The sequence below is a fragment of the Papaver somniferum genome, chromosome 3 (genome assembly GCF_003573695.1).
Source record: "Papaver somniferum cultivar HN1 chromosome 3, ASM357369v1, whole genome shotgun sequence".
Classification (NCBI taxonomy): domain Eukaryota; kingdom Viridiplantae; phylum Streptophyta; class Magnoliopsida; order Ranunculales; family Papaveraceae; genus Papaver; species Papaver somniferum.
Window position 1 is genome coordinate 105250622 of NC_039360.1, and position 23389 is coordinate 105274010.

Sequence of the window (23389 nt, forward strand, 5' to 3'; positions counted from 1 at the left end):
TAATTTATTTAAGAGTTTTATTTATGGAAAAATTCCTTTTTTGTGTTTAATTGTTTTACAAGAAACAAAGCTCGTTTTATAAGAAAAAACCTAAACCTAACTTGATTTGCAAGTTAATTTTCCTATAAATACAACTCGAAAAATACATGTTTCGACCCATGCCCATGCGCGTGTACCAAGCACCAAGTCCGTGTCTACTTGAAATTATTTTTTGCAAGTTTTTAACTTGATAAATAATTTATTTAAGAGTTTTATTTATGGAAAAATTCTTTTTTTGTGTTTAATTGTTTTACAAGAAACAAAACTCGTTTTATAAGAAAAACCTAAACGTAACTTGATTTGCTAGTTAATTTTCCTATAAATACAACTCGAAAAATACATGTTTCGACCAATGCCATGCGCGTGTACCAAGCACCAAGTCCGTGTCTACTTGAAATTATTTTTTTGCAAGTTTTTAACTTGATAAATAATTTATTTAAGAGTTTTATTTATGGAAAAATTCCTTTTTTGTGTTTAATTGTTTTACAAGAAACAAAACTCGTTTAATAAGAGAAAACCTAAACCTAACTTGATTTGCAAGTTAATTTTCCTATAAATACAACTCGAAAAATACATGTTTCGACCCATGCCCATGGTGCGTGTACCAAGCACCAAGTCCGTGTCTACTTGAAATTATTTTTTGCAAGTTTTTAACTTGATAAATAATTTATTTAAGAGTTTTATTTATGGAAAAATTCTTTTTTTGTGTTTAATTGTTTTACAAGAAACAAAACTCGTTTTATAAGAAAAACCTAAACGTAACTTGATTTGCAAGTTAATTTTCCTATAAATACAACTCGAAAAATACATGTTTCGACCAATGCCATGCGCGTGTACCAAGCACCAAGTCCGTGTCTACTTGAAATTATTTTTTTGCAAGTTTTTAACTTGATAAATAATTTATTTAAGAGTTTTATTTATGAAAAAATTCTTTTTTTGTGTTTAATTGTTTTACAAGAAACAAAACTCGTTTTATAAGAAAAAACCTAAACCTAACTTGATTTGCAAGTTAATTTTCCTATAAATACAACTCGAAAAATACATGTTTCGACCCATGCCCATGCGCGTGTACCAAGCACCAAGTCCGTGTCTACTTGAAATTATTTTTTGCAAGTTTTTAACTTGATAAATAATTTATTTAAGAGTTTTATTCATGGAAAAATTCTTTTTTTGTGTTTAATTGTTTTACAAGAAACAAAACTCGTTTTATAAGAAAAACCTAAACGTAACTTGATTTGAAAGTTAATTTTCCTATAAATACAACTCGAAAAATACATGTTTCGACCAATGCCATGCGCGTGTACCAAGCACCAAGTCCGTGTCTACTTGAAATTATTTTTTTGCAAGTTTTTAACTTGATAAATAATTTATTTAAGAGTTTTATTTATGAAAAAATTCTTTTTTTGTGTTTAATTGTTTTACAAGAAACAAAACTCGTTTTATAAGAAAAAACCTAAACCTAACTTGATTTGCAAGTTAATTTTCCTATAAATACAACTCGAAAAATACATGTTTCGACCCATGCCCATGCGCGTGTACCAAGCACCAAGTCCGTGTCTACTTGAAATTATTTTTTGCAAGTTTTTAACTTGATAAATAATTAATTTAAGAGTTTTATTTATGGAAAAAATTCTTTTTTTTGTGTTTAATTGTTTTACAAGAAACAAAACTCGTTTTATAAGAAAAAACCTAAACCTAACTTGATTTGCGAGTTAATTTTCCTATAAATACAACTCGAAAAATACATGTTTCGACCCATGCCCATGCGCGTGCACCAAGCACCAAGTCCGTGTCTACTTGAAATTATTTTTTGCAAGTTTTTAACTTGATAAATAATTTATTTAAGAGTTTTATTTATGGAAAAAATTCTTATTTTTGTGTTTAATTGTTTTACAAGAAACAAAACTCGTTTTATAAGAAAAAACCTAAACCTAACTTGATTTGCAAGTTAATTTTCCTATAAATACAACTCGAAAAATACATGTTTCGACCCATGCCCATGCGCGTGCACCAAGCACCAAGTCCATGTATACTTGAAATTATTTTTTGCAAGTTTTTAACTTGATAAATAATTTTTTAAACAGTTTTATTTATGGAAAAAATTCTTTTTTTTGTGTTTAATTGTTTTACAAGAAACAAAACTCGTTTTATAAGAAAAAACCTAAACCTAACTTGATTTGCAAGTTAATTTTCCTATAAATACAACTCGAAAAATACATGTTTCGACCCATGCCCATGCGCGTGTACCAAGCACCAAGTCCGTGTCTACCTGAAATTATTTTTTCCAAGTTTTTAACTTGATAAATAATTTATTTAAGAGTTTTATTTATGGAAAAATTTCTTCTTTGTGTTTAATTGTTTTACAAGAAACAAAACTCGTTTTATAAGAAAAAACCTAAACCTAACTAGATTTGCAAGTTAATTTTCCTATAAATACAACTCGAAAAATACATGTTTCGACCCATGCCCATGCGGGTGTACCAAGCACCAAGTCCGTGTCTACTTGAAATTATTTTTTGCAAGTTTTTAACTTGATAAATAATTTATTTAAGAGTTTTATTTATGGAAAAATTCCTTTTTTGTGTTTAATTGTTTTACAAGAAACAAAACTCGTTTTATAAGAAAAAACGTAAACCTAACTTGATTTGCAAGTTAATTTTCCTATAAATACAACAAAAAACCTAAACCTAACTTGATTTGCAAGTTAATTTTCCTATAAATACAACTCGAAAAATACATGTTTCGACCCATGCCCATGCACGTGTACCAAGCACCAAGTCCGTGTCTACTTGAAATTATTTTTTGCAAGTTTTTAACTTCATAAATAATTTATTTAAGAGTTTTATTTATGGAAAAATTCCTTTTTTGTGTTTAATTGTTTTACAAGAAACAAATCTCGTTTTATAAGAAAAACCTAAACCTAACTTGATTTGCAAGTTAATTTTCCTATAAATACAACTCGAAAAATACATGTTTCGACCCATGCCCATGCGCGTGTACCAAGCACCAAGTCCGTGTCTACATGAAATTATTTTTTGCAAGTTTTTAACTTGATAAATAATTTATTTAAGAGTTTTATTTATGGAAAAAATCATTTTTTGTGTTTAATTTTTTTAAAAGAAACAAAACTCGTTTTATAATAAAAAACCTAAACCTAAATTGATTTGCAAGTTAATTTTCCTATAAATACAACTCGAACAATACATGTTTCGACCCATGCACATGCGCGTGTACCAAGCACCAAGTCCGTGTCTACTTGAAATTATTTTTTGCAAGTTTTTAACTTGATAAATAATTTATTTAAGAGTTTTATTTATGGAAAAAATCATTTTTTGTGTTTAATTGTTTTACAAGAAACAAAACTCGTTTTGTAAGAAAAAACCTAAACCTAAATTGATTTGCAAGTTAATTTTCCTATAAATACAACTCGAAAAATACATGTTTCGACCGATGCCCATGCGCGTGTACCAAGTACCAAGTCCGTGTCTACTTGAAATTATTTTTTGCAAGTTTTTAACTTGATAAATAATTTATTTAAGAGTTTTATTTATGGAAAAATTCCTTTTTTTGTGTTTAATTGTTTTACAAGAAACAAAACTCGTTTTATAAGAAAAAACCTAAACCTAACTTGATTTGCATGTTAATTTTCCTATAAATACAACTCGAAAAATACATGTTTCGACCCATGCCCATGCGCGTGTACCAAGCACCAAGTCCGTGTCTACTTGAAATTATTTTTTACAAGTTTTCAACTTGATAAATAATTTTTTTAAGAGTTTTATTTATGGAAAAATTCATTTTTCGTGTTTAATTGTTTTACAAGAAACAAAACTCGTTTTATAAGAAAAAACCTAAACCTAACTTGATTTGCAAGTAAATTTTCCTATAAATACAACTCGAAAAATACATGTTTCGACCCATGCCCATGCGCGTGTACCAAGCACCAAGTCCGTATCTACTTGAAATTATTTTTTCCAAGTTTTTTAACTTGATAAATAATTTATTTAAGAGTTTTATTTATGGAAAAATTCTTTTTTTGTGTTTAATTGTTTTACAAGAAACAAAACTCGTTTTATAAGAAAAAACCTAAACCTAACTTGATTTGCAAGTTAATTTTCCTATAAATACAACTCGAAAAATACATGTTTCGACCCATGCCCTTGCGCGTGTACCAAGCACCAAGTCCGTGTCTACTTGAAATTATTTTTTGCAAGTTTTTAACTTGATAAATAATTTATTGAGGTTTATTTATGGAAAAATTCCTTTTTTGTGTTTAATTGTTTTACAAGAAACAAAGCTCGTTTTATAAGAAAAAACCTAAACCTAACTTGATTTGCAAGTTAATTTTCCTATAAATACAACTCGAAAAATACATGTTTCGACCCATGCCCATGCGCGTGTACCAAGCACCAAGTCCGTGTCTACCTGAATTTATTTTTTGCAAGTTTTTAACTTGATAAATAATTTATTTAAGAGTTTTATTTATGGAAAAATTCTTTTTTTGTGTTTAATTGTTTTACAAGAAACAAAACTCGTTTTATAAGAAAAAACCTAAACCTAACTTGATTTGCTAGTTAATTTTCCTATAAATAAAACTCAAAAAATACATGTTTCGACCCATGCCCATGCGCGTGTACCAAGCACCAAGTCCGTGTCTACTTGAAATTATTTTTTGCAAGTTTTTAACTTGATAAATAATTTATTTAAGAGTTTTATTTATGGAAAAATTCTTTTTTTGTGTTTAATTGTTTTACAAGAAACAAAGCTCGTTTTATAAGAAGAAACCTAAACCTAACTTGATTTGCTAGTTAATTTTCCTATAAATACAACTCGAAAAATACATGTTTCGTCCCATGCCCATGCGCGTGTACCAAGCACCAAGTTCGCATCTACTTGAAATTATTTTTTGCAAGTTTTTAACTTGATAAATAATTTATTTAAGAGTTTTATTTATGGAAAAATTCTTTTTTTGTGTTTAATTGTTTTACAAGAAACAAAACTCGTTTTATAAGAAAAAACCTAAACCTAACTTGATTTGCAAGTTAATTTTCCTATAAATACAACTCGAAAAATACATGTTTCGACCCATGCCCATGCGCGTATACCAAGCACCAAGTCCGTGTCTACCTGAAATTATTTTTTGCAAGTTTTTAACTTGATAAATAATTTATTTAAGAGTTTTATTTATGGAAAAATTCATTTTTTGTGTTTAATTGTTTTACAAGAAACAAAACTCGTTTTATAAGAAAAAACCTAAACCTAGCTTGATTTGCAAGTTAATTTTCCTATAAATACAACTCGAAAAATACATGTTTCGACCCATGCCCATGCGCGTATACCAAGCACCAAGTCCGTGTCTACCTGAAATTATTTTTTGCAAGTTTTTAACTTGATAAATAATTTATTTAAGAGTTTTATTTATGGAAAAATTCATTTTTTGTGTTTAATTGTTTTACAAGAAACAAAACTCGTTTTATAAGAAAAAACCTAAACCTAACTTGATTTGCAAGTTAATTTTCCTATAAATACAACTCGAAAAATACATGTATCGACCCATGCGCGTGTACCAAGCACCAAGTTCGTGTCCACCTGAAATTATTTTTTGCAAGTTTTTAACTTGATAAATAATTTATTTAAGAGTTTTATTTATGGAAAAATTCTTTTTTTGTGTTTAATTGTTTTACAAGAAACAAAACTCGTTTTATAAGAAAAAACCTAAACCTAACTTAATTTGCAAGTTAATTTTCCTATAAATACAACTCGAAAAATACATGTTTCGACCCATGCCCATGCGCGTGTACCAAGCACCAAGTCCGTGTCTACCTGAAATTATTTTTTGCAAGTTTTTAACTTGATAAATAATTTATTTAAGAGTTTTATTTATGGAAAAATTCCTTTTTTGTGATAATTATTTTACAAGAAACAATACTCGTTTTATAAGAAAAAACCTAAACCTAACTTGATTTGCAAGTTAATTTTCCTATAAATACAACTCGAAAAATACATGTTTCGACCCATGCCCATGCGCGTGTACCAAGCACCAAGTCCGTGTCTACCTGAAATTATTTTTTGCAAGTTTTTAACTTGATAAGTAATTTATTTAAGAGTTTTATTTATGGAAAAATTCCTTTTTTGTGTTTAATTGTTTTACAAGAAACAAAACTCGTTTTATAAGAAAAAACCTAAACCTAACTTGATTTGCAAGTTAATTTTCCTATAAATACAACTCGAAAAATACATGTTTCGACCCATGCCCATGCGCGTGTACCAAGCACCAAGTCCGTGTCTACCTGAAATTATTTTTTGCAAGTTTTTAACTTGATAAATAATTTATTTAAGAGTTTTATTTATGGAAAAATTCTTTTTTTGTGTTTAATTGTTTTACAAGAAACAAAACTCGTTTTATAAGAAAAAACCTAAACCTAACTTGATTTGCTAGTTAATTTTCCTATAAATACAACTCGAAAAATACATGTTTCGACCCATTCCCATGCGCGTGTACCAAGCACCAAGTCCGTGTCTACTTGAAATTATTTTTTGCAAGTTTTTAACTTGATAAATAATTTATTGAGGTTTATTTATGGAAAAATTCCTTTTTTGTGTTTAATTGTTTTACAAGAAACAAAGCTCGTTTTATAAGAAAAAACCTAAACCTAACTTGATTTGCAAGTTAATTTTCCTATAAATACAACTCGAAAAATACATGTTTCGACCCATGCCCATGCGCGTGTACCAAACACCAAGTCCGTGTCTACCTGAAATTATTTTTTGCAAGTTTTTAACTTGATAAATAATTTATTTAAGAGTTTTATTTATGGATAAATTCATTTTTTGTGTTTAATTGTTTTACAAGAAACAAAATTCGTTTTATAAGAAAAAACCTAAACCTAACTTGATTTGCAAGTTAATTTTCCTATAAATATAACTCGAAAAATACATGTTTCGACCCATGCCCATGCGCGTGTACCAAGCACCAAGTCCGTGTCTGCTTGAAATTATTTTTTGCAAGTTTTAAACTTGATAAATAATTTATTTAAGAGTTTTATTTATGGAAAAATTCCTTTTTTGTGTTTAATTGTTTTACAAACAAAACTCGTTTTATAAGAAAAAACCTAAACCTAACTTGATTTGCAAGTTAATTTTCCTATAAATACAACTCGAAAAATACATGTTTGGACCCATGTCCATGCGCGTGTACCAAGCACCAAGTCCGTGTCTACCTGAAATTATTTTTTGCAAGTTTTTAACTTGATAAATAATTTATTTAAGAGTTTTATTTATGGAAAAATTCCTTTTTTGTGTTTAATTGTTTTACAAGAAACAAAACTCGTTTTATAAGAAAAAACCTAAACCTAACTTGATTTGCTAGTTAATTTTCCTATAAATACAACTCGAAAAATAAATGTTTCGACCCATGCGCGTGTACCAAGCACCAAGTCCGTGTCTACTTGAAATGATTTTTTGCAAGTTTTTAACTTGATAAATAATTTATTGAGGTTTATTTATGGAAAAATTCCTTTTTTGTGTTTAATTGTTTTACAAGAAACAAAACTCGTTTTATAAGAAATAACCTAAACCTAACTTGATTTGCAAGTTAATTTTCCTATAAATACAACTCGAAAAATACATGTTTGGACCCATGTCCATGCGCGTGTACCAAGCACCAAGTCCGTGTCTACCTGAAATTATTTTTTGCAAGTTTTTAACTTGATAAATAATTTATTTAAGAGTTTTATTTATGGAAAAATTCTTTTTTTTGTGTTTAATTGTTTTACAAGAAACAAAACTCGTTTTATAAGAAAAAACCTAAACCTAACTTGATTTGCTAGTTAATTTTCCTATAAATACAACTCGAAAAATACATGTTTCGACCCATGCCCATGCGCGTGTACCAAGCACCAAGTCCGTGTCTACTTGTAATTATTTTTTGCAACTTTTTAACTTGATAAATAATTTATTTAAGAGTTTTATTTATGGAAAAATTCCGTTTTTGTGTTTAATTGTGTTACAAGAAAAAAACTCGTTTTATAAGAAAAAACCTAAACCTAACTTGATTTGCAAGTTGATTTTCCTATAAATATAACTCGAAAAATACATGTTTCGACCCATGCCCATGCGCGTGTACCAAGCACCAAGTCCGTGTCTACCTGAAATTATTTTTTGCAAGTTTTTAACTTGATAAATAATTTATTTAAGAGTTTTATTTATGGAAAAATTCCTTTTTTGTGTATAATTGTTTTACAAGAAACAAAGCTCGTTTTATAAGAAAAAACCGAAACCTTACTTGATTTGCAAGTTAATTTTCCTATAAATACAACTCAAAAAATAAATGTTTCGACCCATGCCCATGCGCGTGTACCAAGCACCAAGTCCGTGTCTACGTGAAATTATTTTTTGCAAGTTTTTAACTTGATAAATAATTTATTTAAGAGGTTTATTTATGGAAAAATTTCTTTTTTGTGTTTAATTGTTTTACAAGAAACAAAACTCGTTTTATAAGAAAAAACCTAAACCTATCTTGATTTGCAAGTTAATTTTCCTATAAATACAACTCGAAAAATACATGTTTCGACCCATGCCCATGCGCGTGTACAAAGCACCAAGTCCGTGTCTACCTGAAATTATTTTTTGCAAGTTTTTAACTTGATAAATAATTTATTTAAGAGTTTTATTTATGGAAAAATTCCGTTTTTGTGTTTAATTGTTTTACAAGAAAAAAACTCGTTTTATAAGAAAAAACCTAAACCTAACTTGATTTGCAAGTTGATTTTCCTATAAATAGAACTCGAAAAATACATGTTTCGACCCATGCCCATGCGCGTGTACCAAGCACCAAGTCCGTGTCTACTTGAAATTATTTTTTGCAAGTTTTTAACTTGATAAATAATTTATTTAAGAGTTTTATTTATGGAAAAATTCCTTTTTTGTGTTTAATTGTTTTACAAACAAAACTCGTTTTAAAAGAAAAAACCTAAACCTAACTTGATTTGCAAGTTAATTTTCCTATAAATACAACTCAAAAAATACATGTTTGGACCCATGTCCATGCGCGTGTACCAAGCACCAAGTCCGTGTCTACCTGAAATTATTTTTTGCAAGTTTTTAACTTGATAAATAATTTATTTAAGAGTTTTATTTATGGAAAAATTCATTTTTTGTGTTTAATTGTTTTACAAGAAACAAAACTCGTTTTATAAGAAAAAACCTAAACCTAACTTGATTTGCAAGTTAATTTTCCTATAAATACAACTCGAAAAATACATGTTTCGACCCATGCGCGTGTACCAAGCACCAAGTTCGTGTCCACCTGAAATTATTTTTTGCAAGTTTTTAACTTGATAAATAATTTATTTAAGAGTTTTATTTATGGAAAAATTCCTTTTTTGTGTTTAATTGTTTTACAAGAAACAAAACTCGTTTTATAAGAAAAAACCTAAACCTAACTTGAATTGCAAGTTGATTTTCCTATAAATATAACTCGAAAAATACATGTTTCGACCCATGCCCATACGCGTGTACCAAGTACCAAGTCCGTGTCTACCTGAAATTATTTTTTGCAAGTTTTAAACTTGATAAATAATTTATTTAAGAGTTTTATTTATGGAAAAATTCCTTTTTTTGTTTAATTGTTTTACAAGAAACAAAACTCGTTTTATAAGAAAAAACCTAAACCTAACTTGATTTGCAAGTTGATTTTCCTATAAATATAACTTTAAAAATACATGTTTCGACCCATGCCCATGCGCGTGTACCAAACACCAAGTCCGTGTCTACCTGAAATTATTTTCTGAAAGTTTTTAACTTGATAAATAATTTATTTAAGAGTTTTATTTATTGAAAAATTCTTTTTTTGTGTTTAATTGTTTTACAAGAAACAAAGCTCGTTTTATAAGAAGAAAAAAAAGCTAAACCTAACTTGATTTGCAAGTTAATTTTCCTATAAATACAACTCGAAAAATACATGTTTCGACCCATGCCCATGCGCGTGTACCAAGCACCAAGTCTGTGTCTACTTGAAATTATTTTTTGCAAGTTTTGAACTTGATAAATAATTTATTTAAGAGTTTTATTTATGGAAAAATTCTTTTTTTGTGTTTAATTGTTTTACAAGAAACAAAACTCGTTTTATAAGAAAAAACCTAAACCTAGCTTGATTTGCAAGTTAATTTTCCTATAAATACAACTCGAAAAATACATGTTTCGACCCATGCCCATGCGCGTATACCAAGCACCAAGTCCGTGTCTACCTGAAATTATTTTTTGCAAGTTTTTAACTTGATAAATAATTTATTTAAGAGTTTTATTTATGGAAAAATTCATTTTTTGTGTTTAATTGTTTTACAAGAAACAAAACTCGTTTTATAAGAAAAAACCTAAACCTAACTCTATTTGCAAGTTAATTTTCTTATAAATACAACTCGAAAAATACATGTTTCGACCCATGCCCATGCGCGTGTACCAAGCACCAAGTCCGTGTCTACCTGAAATTATTTTTTGCAAGTTTTTAACTTGATAAATAATTTATTTAAGAGTTTTATTTATGGAAAAATTCTTTTTTTGTGTTTAATTGTTTTACAAGAAACAAAACTCGTTTTATAAGAAAAAACCTAAACCTAACTTGATTTGCAAGTTAATTTTCCTATAAATACAACTCGAAAATCTCTTTTCAAAATACATGTTTCGACCCATGCCCATGCGCTTGTACCAAGCACCAAGTCCGTGTCTACTTGAAATTATTTTTTGCAAGTTTTTAACTTGATAAATAGTTTATTTAAGAGTTTTATTTATGGAAAAATTCCTTTTTTGTGTTTAATTGTTTTACAAGAAAAAACCTAAACCTAACTGGATTTGCAAGTTAATTTTCCTATAAATACAACTCGAAAATCTCTTTTCAAAATACATGTTTCGACCCTGCCCATGCGCGTGTACCAAGCACCAAGTCCGTGTCTACTTGAAATTATTTTTTGCAAGTTTTTAACTTGATAAATAATTTATTTAAGAGTTTTATTTATGGAAAAATTCCTTTTTTGTGTTTAATTGTTTTACAAGAAACAAAACTCGTTTTATAAGAAAAAACCTAAACCTAACTTGATTTGCAAGTTAATTTTCCTATAAATACAACTTGAAAATCTCTTTTCAAAAATACATGTTTCGACCCATGCCCATGCGCGTGTACCAAGCACCAAGTCCGTGTCTACTTGAAATTATTTTTTGCAAGTTTCTAACTTGATAAATAATTTATTTATGCAAAAATTCTTTTTTTGTGTTTAATTGTTTTACAAGAAACAAAACTCGTTTTATAAGAAAAAACCTAAATCTAACTTGATTTGCAAGTTAATTTTCCTATAAATACAACTCGAAAATCTCTTTTTAAAAATACATGTTTCGACACATGCCCATGCGCGTGTACCAAGCACCAAGTCCGTGTCTACTTGAAATTATTTTTTGCAAGTTTTTAACTTGATAAATAATTTATTTAAGAGTTTTATTTATGGAAAAATTCCTTTTTTGTGTTTAATTGTTTTACAAGAAACAAAACTCGTTTTATAAGAAAAAACCTAAACCTAACTTGATTTGCAAGTTAATTTTCCTATAAATACAACTCGAAAAATACATGTTTCGACCCATGCCCATGCGCGTGTACCAAGCACCAAGTCCGTGTCTACCTGAAATTATTTTTTGCAAGTTTTTAACTTGATAACTAATTTATTTAAGAGTTTTATTTATGGAAAAATACTTTTTTTGTGTTTAATTGTATTACAAGAAACAAAACTCGTTTTATAAGAAAAAACCTAAACCTAACTTGATTTGCAAGTTGATTTTCCTATAAATAGAACTCGAAAAATACATGTTTCGACCCATGCCCATGCGCGTGTACCAAGCACCAAGTCCGTGTCTACCTGAAATTATTTTTTGCAAGTTTTTAACTTGATAAGTAATTTATTTAAGAGTTTTATTTATGGAAAAATTCCTTTTTTGTGTTTAATTGTTTTACAAGAAACAAAACTCGTTTTATAAGAAAAAACCTAAACCTAACTTGATTTGCAAGTTGATTTTCCTATAAATATAACTCGAAAAATACATGTTTCGACCCATGCCCATGCGCGTGTACCAAGCACCAAGTCCGTGTCTACCTGAAATTATTTTTTGCAAGTTTTTAACTTGATAAATAATTTATTTAAGAGTTTTATTTATGGAAAAATTCTTTTTTTTGTGTTTAATTGTTTTACAAGAAACAAAACTCGTTTTATAAGAAAAAACCTAAACCTAACTTGATTTGCTAGTTAATTTTCCTATAAATACAACTCGAAAAATACATGTTTCGACCCATGCCCATGCGCGTGTACCAAGCACCAAGTCCGTGTCTACTTGTAATTATTTTTTGCAACTTTTTAACTTGATAAATAATTTATTTAAGAGTTTTATTTATGGAAAAATTCCGTTTTTGTGTTTAATTGTTTTACAAGAAACAAAACTCGTTTTATAAGAAAAAACCTAAACCTAACTTGATTTGCAAGTTGATTTTCCTATAAATATAACTCGAAAAATACATGTTTCGACCCATGCCCATGCGCGTGTACCAAGCACCAAGTCCGTGTCTACCTGAAATTATTTTTTGCAAGTTTTTAACTTGATAAATATTTTTTTTAAGAGTTTTATTTATGGAAAAATTCCTTTTTTGTGTATAATTGTTTTACAAGAAACAAAGCTCGTTTTATAAGAAAAAACCGAAACCTTACTTGATTTGCAAGTTAATTTTCCTATAAATACAACTCAGAAAATAAATGTTTCGACCCATGCCCATGCGCGTGTACCAAGCACCAAGTCCGTGTCTACGTGAAATTATTTTTTGCAAGTTTTTAACTTGATAAATAATTTATTTAAGAGGTTTATTTATGGAAAAATTTCTTTTTTGTGTTTAATTGTTTTACAAGAAACAAAACTCGTTTTATAAGAAAAAACCTAAACCTATCTTGATTTGCAAGTTAATTTTCCTATAAATACAACTCGAAAAATACATGTTTCGACCCATGCCCATGCGCGTGTACCAAGCACCAAGTCCGTGTCTACCTGAAATTATTTTTTGCAAGTTTTTAACTTGATAAATAATTTATTTAAGAGTTTTATTTATGGAAAAATTCTTTTTTTGTGTTTAATTGTTTTACAAGAAACAAAACTCGTTTTATAAGAAAAAACCTAAACCTAACTTGATTTGCTAGTTAATTTTCCTATAAATACAACTCGAAAAATACATGTTTCGACCCATTCCCATGCGCGTGTACCAAGCACCAAGTCCGTGTCTACTTGAAATTATTTTTTGCAAGTTTTTAACTTGATAAATAATTTATTGAGGTTTATTTATGGAAAAATTCCTTTTTTGTGTTTAATTGTTTTACAAGAAACAAAGCTCGTTTTATAAGAAAAAACCTAAACCTAACTTGATTTGCAAGTTAATTTTCCTATAAATACAACTCGAAAAATACATGTTTCGACCCATGCCCATGCGCGTGTACCAAGCACCAAGTCCGTGTCTACCTGAAATTATTTTTTGCAAGTTTTTAACTTGATAAATAATTTATTTAAGAGTTTTATTTATGGAAAAATTCTTTTTTTGTGTTTAATTGTTTTACAAGAAACAAAACTCGTTTTATAAGAAAAAACCTAAACCTAACTTGATTTGCAAGTTAATTTTCCTATAAATACAACTCGAAAATCTCTTTTCAAAATACATGTTTCGACCCATGCCCATGCGCTTGTACCAAGCACCAAGTCCGTGTCTACTTGAAATTATTTTTTGCAAGTTTTTAACTTGATAAATAGTTTATTTAAGAGTTTTATTTATGGAAAAATTCCTTTTTTGTGTTTAATTGTTTTACAAGAAAAAACCTAAACCTAACTGGATTTGCAAGTTAATTTTCCTATAAATACAACTCGAAAATCTCTTTTCAAAATACATGTTTCGACCCTGCCCATGCGCGTGTACCAAGCACCAAGTCCGTGTCTACTTGAAATTATTTTTTGCAAGTTTTTAACTTGATAAATAATTTATTTAAGAGTTTTATTTATGGAAAAATTCCTTTTTTGTGTTTAATTGTTTTACAAGAAACAAAACTCGTTTTATAAGAAAAAACCTAAACCTAACTTGATTTGCAAGTTAATTTTCCTATAAATACAACTTGAAAATCTCTTTTCAAAAATACATGTTTCGACCCATGCCCATGCGCGTGTACCAAGCACCAAGTCCGTGTCTACTTGAAATTATTTTTTGCAAGTTTCTAACTTGATAAATAATTTATTTATGCAAAAATTCTTTTTTTGTGTTTAATTGTTTTACAAGAAACAAAACTCGTTTTATAAGAAAAAACCTAAATCTAACTTGATTTGCAAGTTAATTTTCCTATAAATACAACTCGAAAATCTCTTTTTAAAAATACATGTTTCGACACATGCCCATGCGCGTGTACCAAGCACCAAGTCCGTGTCTACTTGAAATTATTTTTTGCAAGTTTTTAACTTGATAAATAATTTATTTAAGAGTTTTATTTATGGAAAAATTCCTTTTTTGTGTTTAATTGTTTTACAAGAAACAAAACTCGTTTTATAAGAAAAAACCTAAACCTAACTTGATTTGCAAGTTAATTTTCCTATAAATACAACTCGAAAAATACATGTTTCGACCCATGCCCATGCGCGTGTACCAAGCACCAAGTCCGTGTCTACCTGAAATTATTTTTTGCAAGTTTTTAACTTGATAACTAATTTATTTAAGAGTTTTATTTATGGAAAAATACTTTTTTTGTGTTTAATTGTATTACAAGAAACAAAACTCGTTTTATAAGAAAAAACCTAAACCTAACTTGATTTGCAAGTTGATTTTCCTATAAATAGAACTCGAAAAATACATGTTTCGACCCATGCCCATGCGCGTGTACCAAGCACCAAGTCCGTGTCTACCTGAAATTATTTTTTGCAAGTTTTTAACTTGATAAGTAATTTATTTAAGAGTTTTATTTATGGAAAAATTCCTTTTTTGTGTTTAATTGTTTTACAAGAAACAAAACTCGTTTTATAAGAAAAAACCTAAACCTAACTTGATTTGCAAGTTGATTTTCCTATAAATATAACTCGAAAAATACATGTTTCGACCCATGCCCATGCGCGTGTACCAAGCACCAAGTCCGTGTCTACCTGAAATTATTTTTTGCAAGTTTTTAACTTGATAAATAATTTATTTAAGAGTTTTATTTATGGAAAAATTCTTTTTTTTGTGTTTAATTGTTTTACAAGAAACAAAACTCGTTTTATAAGAAAAAACCTAAACCTAACTTGATTTGCTAGTTAATTTTCCTATAAATACAACTCGAAAAATACATGTTTCGACCCATGCCCATGCGCGTGTACCAAGCACCAAGTCCGTGTCTACTTGTAATTATTTTTTGCAACTTTTTAACTTGATAAATAATTTATTTAAGAGTTTTATTTATGGAAAAATTCCGTTTTTGTGTTTAATTGTTTTACAAGAAACAAAACTCGTTTTATAAGAAAAAACCTAAACCTAACTTGATTTGCAAGTTGATTTTCCTATAAATATAACTCGAAAAATACATGTTTCGACCCATGCCCATGCGCGTGTACCAAGCACCAAGTCCGTGTCTACCTGAAATTATTTTTTGCAAGTTTTTAACTTGATAAATATTTTTTTTAAGAGTTTTATTTATGGAAAAATTCCTTTTTTGTGTATAATTGTTTTACAAGAAACAAAGCTCGTTTTATAAGAAAAAACCGAAACCTTACTTGATTTGCAAGTTAATTTTCCTATAAATACAACTCAGAAAATAAATGTTTCGACCCATGCCCATGCGCGTGTACCAAGCACCAAGTCCGTGTCTACGTGAAATTATTTTTTGCAAGTTTTTAACTTGATAAATAATTTATTTAAGAGGTTTATTTATGGAAAAATTTCTTTTTTGTGTTTAATTGTTTTACAAGAAACAAAACTCGTTTTATAAGAAAAAACCTAAACCTATCTTGATTTGCAAGTTAATTTTCCTATAAATACAACTCGAAAAATACATGTTTCGACCCATGCCCATGCGCGTGTACCAAGCACCAAGTCCGTGTCTACCTGAAATTATTTTTTGCAAGTTTTTAACTTGATAAATAATTTATTTAAGAGTTTTATTTATGGAAAAATTCTTTTTTTGTGTTTAATTGTTTTACAAGAAACAAAACTCGTTTTATAAGAAAAAACCTAAACCTAACTTGATTTGCTAGTTAATTTTCCTATAAATACAACTCGAAAAATACATGTTTCGACCCATTCCCATGCGCGTGTACCAAGCACCAAGTCCGTGTCTACTTGAAATTATTTTTTGCAAGTTTTTAACTTGATAAATAATTTATTGAGGTTTATTTATGGAAAAATTCCTTTTTTGTGTTTAATTGTTTTACAAGAAACAAAGCTCGTTTTATAAGAAAAAACCTAAACCTAACTTGATTTGCAAGTTAATTTTCCTATAAATACAACTCGAAAAATACATGTTTCGACCCATGCCCATGCGCGTGTACCAAGCACCAAGTCCGTGTCTACCTGAAATTATTTTTTGCAAGTTTTTAACTTGATAAATAATTTATTTAAGAGTTTTATTTATGGAAAAATTCTTTTTTTGTGTTTAATTGTTTTACAAGAAACAAAACTCGTTTTATAAGAAAAAACCTAAACCTAACTTGATTTGCAAGTTAATTTTCCTATAAATACAACTCGAAAATCTCTTTTCAAAATACATGTTTCGACCCATGCCCATGCGCTTGTACCAAGCACCAAGTCCGTGTCTACTTGAAATTATTTTTTGCAAGTTTTTAACTTGATAAATAGTTTATTTAAGAGTTTTATTTATGGAAAAATTCCTTTTTTGTGTTTAATTGTTTTACAAGAAAAAACCTAAACCTAACTGGATTTGCAAGTTAATTTTCCTATAAATACAACTCGAAAATCTCTTTTCAAAATACATGTTTCGACCCTGCCCATGCGCGTGTACCAAGCACCAAGTCCGTGTCTACTTGAAATTATTTTTTGCAAGTTTTTAACTTGATAAATAATTTATTTAAGAGTTTTATTTATGGAAAAATTCCTTTTTTGTGTTTAATTGTTTTACAAGAAACAAAACTCGTTTTATAAGAAAAAACCTAAACCTAACTTGATTTGCAAGTTAATTTTCCTATAAATACAACTTGAAAATCTCTTTTCAAAAATACATGTTTCGACCCATGCCCATGCGCGTGTACCAAGCACCAAGTCCGTGTCTACTTGAAATTATTTTTTGCAAGTTTCTAACTTGATAAATAATTTATTTATGCAAAAATTCTTTTTTTGTGTTTAATTGTTTTACAAGAAACAAAACTCGTTTTATAAGAAAAAACCTAAATCTAACTTGATTTGCAAGTTAATTTTCCTATAAATACAACTCGAAAATCTCTTTTTAAAAATACATGTTTCGACACATGCCCATGCGCGTGTACCAAGCACCAAGTCCGTGTCTACTTGAAATTATTTTTTGCAAGTTTTTAACTTGATAAATAATTTATTTAAGAGTTTTATTTATGGAAAAATTCCTTTTTTGTGTTTAATTGTTTTACAAGAAACAAAACTCGTTTTATAAGAAAAAACCTAAACCTAACTTGATTTGCAAGTTAATTTTCCTATAAATACAACTCGAAAAATACATGTTTCGACCCATGCCCATGCGCGTGTACCAAGCACCAAGTCCGTGTCTACCTGAAATTATTTTTTGCAAGTTTTTAACTTGATAACTAATTTATTTAAGAGTTTTATTTATGGAAAAATACTTTTTTTGTGTTTAATTGTATTACAAGAAACAAAACTCGTTTTATAAGAAAAAACCTAAACCTAACTTGATTTGCAAGTTGATTTTCCTATAAATAGAACTCGAAAAATACATGTTTCGACCCATGCCCATGCGCGTGTACCAAGCACCAAGTCCGTGTCTACCTGAAATTATTTTTTGCAAGTTTTTAACTTGATAAGTAATTTATTTAAGAGTTTTATTTATGGAAAAATTCCTTTTTTGTGTTTAATTGTTTTACAAGAAACAAAACTCGTTTTATAAGAAAAAACCTAAACCTAACTTGATTTGCAAGTTGATTTTCCTATAAATATAACTCGAAAAATACATGTTTCGACCCATGCCCATGCGCGTGTACCAAGCACCAAGTCCGTGTCTACCTGAAATTATTTTTTGCAAGTTTTTAACTTGATAAATAATTTATTTAAGAGTTTTATTTATGGAAAAATTCTTTTTTTTGTGTTTAATTGTTTTACAAGAAACAAAACTCGTTTTATAAGAAAAAACCTAAACCTAACTTGATTTGCTAGTTAATTTTCCTATAAATACAACTCGAAAAATACATGTTTCGACCCATGCCCATGCGCGTGTACCAAGCACCAAGTCCGTGTCTACTTGTAATTATTTTTTGCAACTTTTTAACTTGATAAATAATTTATTTAAGAGTTTTATTTATGGAAAAATTCCGTTTTTGTGTTTAATTGTTTTACAAGAAACAAAACTCGTTTTATAAGAAAAAACCTAAACCTAACTTGATTTGCAAGTTGATTTTCCTATAAATATAACTCGAAAAATACATGTTTCGACCCATGCCCATGCGCGTGTACCAAGCACCAAGTCCGTGTCTACCTGAAATTATTTTTTGCAAGTTTTTAACTTGATAAATATTTTTTTTAAGAGTTTTATTTATGGAAAAATTCCTTTTTTGTGTATAATTGTTTTACAAGAAACAAAGCTCGTTTTATAAGAAAAAACCGAAACCTTACTTGATTTGCAAGTTAATTTTCCTATAAATACAACTCAAAAAATAAATGTTTCGACCCATGCCCATGCGCGTGTACCAAGCACCAAGTCCGTGTCTACGTGAAATTATTTTTTGCAAGTTTTTAACTTGATAAATAATTTATTTAAGAGGTTTATTTATGGAAAAATTTCTTTTTTGTGTTTAATTGTTTTACAAGAAACAAAACTCGTTTTATAAGAAAAAACCTAAACCTATCTTGATTTGCAAGTTAATTTTCCTATAAATACAACTCGAAAAATACATGTTTCGACCCATGCCCATGCGCGTGTACAAAGCACCAAGTCCGTGTCTACCTGAAATTATTTTTTGCAAGTTTTTAACTTGATAAATAATTTATTTAAGAGTTTTATTTATGGAAAAATTCCGTTTTTGTGTTTAATTGTTTTACAAGAAAAAAACTCGTTTTATAAGAAAAAACCTAAACCTAACTTGATTTGCAAGTTGATTTTCCTATAAATAGAACTCGAAAAATACATGTTTCGACCCATGCCCATGCGCGTGTACCAAGCACCAAGTCCGTGTCTACTTGAAATTATTTTTTGCAAGTTTTTAACTTGATAAATAATTTATTTAAGAGTTTTATTTATGGAAAAATTCCTTTTTTGTGTTTAATTGTTTTACAAACAAAACTCGTTTTAAAAGAAAAAACCTAAACCTAACTTGATTTGCAAGTTAATTTTCCTATAAATACAACTCAAAAAATACATGTTTGGACCCATGTCCATGCGCGTGTACCAAGCACCAAGTCCGTGTCTACCTGAAATTATTTTTTGCAAGTTTTTAACTTGATAAATAATTTATTTAAGAGTTTTATTTATGGAAAAATTCCTTTTTTTGTGTTTAATTGTTTTACAAGAAATAAAACTCGTTTTATAAGAAAAAACCTAAACCTAACTTGATTTGCAAGTTAATTTTCCTATAAATACAACTCGAAAAATACATGTTTCGACCCATGCGCGTGTACCAAGCACCAAGTCTGTGTCTACCTGAAATTATTTTTTGCAAGTTTTTAACTTGATAAATAATTTATTTAAGAGTTTTATTTATGGATAAATTCCTTTTTTGTGGTTAATTGTTTTACAAGAAACAAAACTCGTTTTATAAGAAAAAACCTAAACCTAACTTGATTTGCAAGTTAATTTTCCTATAAATACAACTCGAAAAATACATGTTTCGACCCATGCGCGTGTACCAAGCACCAAGTCCGTGTCTACCTGAAATTATTTTTTGCAAGTTTTTAACTTGATAAATAATTTATTTAGGAGTTTATTTATGGAAAAATTCTTTTTTTTGTGTTTAATTGTTTTACAAGAAACAAAACTCGTTTTATAATAAAAAACCTAAACCTAACTAGATTTGCAAGTTAATTTTCCTATAGATACAACTCGAAAAATACATGTTTCGACCCATGCCCATGCGGGTGTACCAAGCACCAAGTCCGTGTCTACTTAAAATTATTTTTTGCAAGTTTTTAACTTGATAAATAATTTATTTAATAGTTTTATTTATGGAAAAATTACTTTTTTGTGTTTAATTGTTTTACAAGAAACAAAACTCGTTTTATAAGAAAAAACCTAAACATAACTTGATTTGCAAGTTAATTTTCCTATAAATACAACTCGAAAAATACATGTTTCGACCCATGTGCGTGTACCAAGTACCAAGTCCGTGTCTACCTGAAATTATTTTTTGCAAGTTTTTAACTTGATAAATAATTTATTTAAGAGTTTTATTTATGGAAAAATTCCTTTTTTGTGTTTAAATGTTTTACAAGAAACAAAACTCGTTTTATAAGAAAAAACCTAAACCTAACTTGATTTGCAAGTTGATTTTCCTATAAATATAACTCGAAAAATACATGTTTCGACCCATGCCCATGCGCATGTACCAAGCACCAAGTCCGTTTCTACCTGAAATTATTTTTTGCAAGTTTTTAACTTGATAAATAATTTATTTAAGAGTTTTATTTATGGAAAAATTCCTTTTTTGTGTTTAATTGTTTTACAAGAAACAAAACTCGTTTTATAAGAAAAAACCTAAACCTAACTTGATTTGCTAGTTAATTTACCTATAAATACAACTCGAAAAATACATGTTTCGACCCATGCCCATGCGCCTGTACCAAGTACCAAGTCCGTGTCTACTTGAAATTATTTTGAGCAAGTTTTTAACTTGATAAATAATTTATTTAAGAGTTTTTTTTATGGAAAAATTCCTTATTTTTGTTTAATTGTTTTACAAGAAACAAAACTCGTTTTATAAGAAAAAACCTAAACCTAACTTGATTTGCAAGTTAATTTTCCTATAAATACAACTCGAAAAATACATGTTTCGACCCATGCGCGTGTACCAAGCACCAAGTCCGTGTCTACTTGAAATTATTTTTTGCAAGTTTTTAACTTGATAAATAATTTATTTAAGAGTTTTATTTATGGAAAAATTCCTCTTTTGTGTTTAATTGTTTTACAAGAAACAAAACTCGTTTTATAAGAAAAAACCTAAACCGAACTTGATTTGCTAGTTAATTTACCTATAAATACAACTCGAAAAATACATGTTTCGACCCATGCCCATGCGCCTGTACCAAGTACCAAGTCCGTGTCTACTTGAAATTATTTTTTGCAAGTTTTTAACTTGATAAATAATTTATTTAAGAGTTTTATTTATGGAAAAATTTCTTTTTTGTGTTTAATTGTTTTACAAGAAACAAAACTCGTTTTATAAGAAAAAAACTAAACCTAACTTGATTTGCAAGTTGATTTTCCTATAAATTTAACTCGAAAAATACATGTTTCGACCCATCGCCATGCGCGTGTACCAAGCACCAAGTCCGTGTCTACTTGAAATTATTTTTTCCAAGTTTTTAACTTGATAAATAATTTATTTAAGAGTTTTATTTATGGAAAAATTCCTTTTTTGTGTTTAATTGTTTTACTAGAAACAAAACTCGTTTTATAAGAAAAAGCTTAAACCTAACTTGATTTGCAAGTTAATTTTCCTATAAATACAACTCGAAAAATACATGTTTCGACCCATGCCCATGCGCGTGTACCAAGCACCAAGTCCGTGTCTACCTGAAATTATTTTTTGCAAGTTTTTAACTTGATAAATAATTTATTTAAGAGTTTTATTTATGGAAAAATTCCTTTTTTGTGTTTAATTGTTTTACAAACAAAACTCATTTTATAAGAAAAAACCTAAACCTAACTTGATTTGCAAGTTAATTTTCCTATAAATCCAACTCGAAAAATACATGTTTCGACCCATTTCCATGCGCGTGTACCAAGCACCAAGTCCGTGTCTACTTGAAATTATTTTTTGCAAGTTTTTAACTTGATAAATAATTTATTTAAGAGTTTTATTTATGGAAAAATTCCTTTTTTGTGTTTAATTGTTTTTCAAGAAACAAAACTCGTTTTATAATAAAAAACCTAAACCTAACTAGATTTGTAAGTTAATTTTCCTATAGATACAACTCGAAAAATACATGTTTCGACCCATGCCCATGCGCGTGTACCAAGCACCAAGTCCGTGTCTACTTAAAATTATTTTTTGCAAGTTTTTAACTTGATAAATAATTTATTTAAGAGTTTTATTTATGGAAAAATTCCTTTTTTGTGTTTAATTGTTTTACTAGAAACAAAACTCGTTTTATAAGAAAAAGCTTAAACCTAACTTGATTTGCAAGTTAATTTTCCTATAAATACAACTCGAAAAATACATGTTTCGACCCATGCCCATGCGCGTGTACCAAGCACCAAATCCGTGTCTACCTGAAATTATTTTTTGCAAGTTTTTAACTTGATAAATAATTTATTTAAGAGTTTTATTTATGGAAAAAATCCTTTTTTGTGTTTAATTGTTTTACAAACAAAACTCATTTTATAAGAAAAAACCTAAACCTAACTTGATTTGCAAGTTAATTTTCCTATAAATACAACTCGAAAAATACATGTTTCGACCCATTTCCATGCGCGTGTACCAAGCACCAAGTCCGTGTCTACTTGAAATTATTTTTTGCAAGTTTTTAACTTGATAAATAATTTATTTAAGAGTTTTATTTATGGAAAAATTCCTTTTTTGTGTTTAATTGTTTTACAAGAAACAAAACTCGTTTTATAAGAAAAAACCTAAACCTAACTTGATTTGCAAGTTGATTTTCCTATAAATATAACTCGAAAAATACATGTTTCGACCCATGCTAATGCGCGTGTACCAAGCACCAAGTCTGTGTCTACATGAAATTATTTTTTGCAAGTTTTTAACTTGATAAATAATTTATTTAAGAGTTCATTTATGGAAAAATTCCTTTTTTGTGTTTAATTGTTTTACAAGAAACAAAACTCGTTTTATAAGAAAAAACCTAAACCTAACTTGATTTGCAAGTTAATTTTCCTATAGATACAACTCGAAAAATACATGTTTCGACCCATGCGCGTGTACCAAGCACCAAGTCCGTGTC

General features: G+C 28.5%; 1 protein-coding gene across 1 annotated transcript in view; it reads left to right on the plus strand.

Annotated features, from left to right (window-relative positions):
- The window catches only part of LOC113359826 (probable serine/threonine-protein kinase sky1), a 149732-nt gene that overhangs the window by 3825 nt on the left and 122518 nt on the right, over positions 1 to 23389 (plus strand). The window lies entirely within an intron of this gene.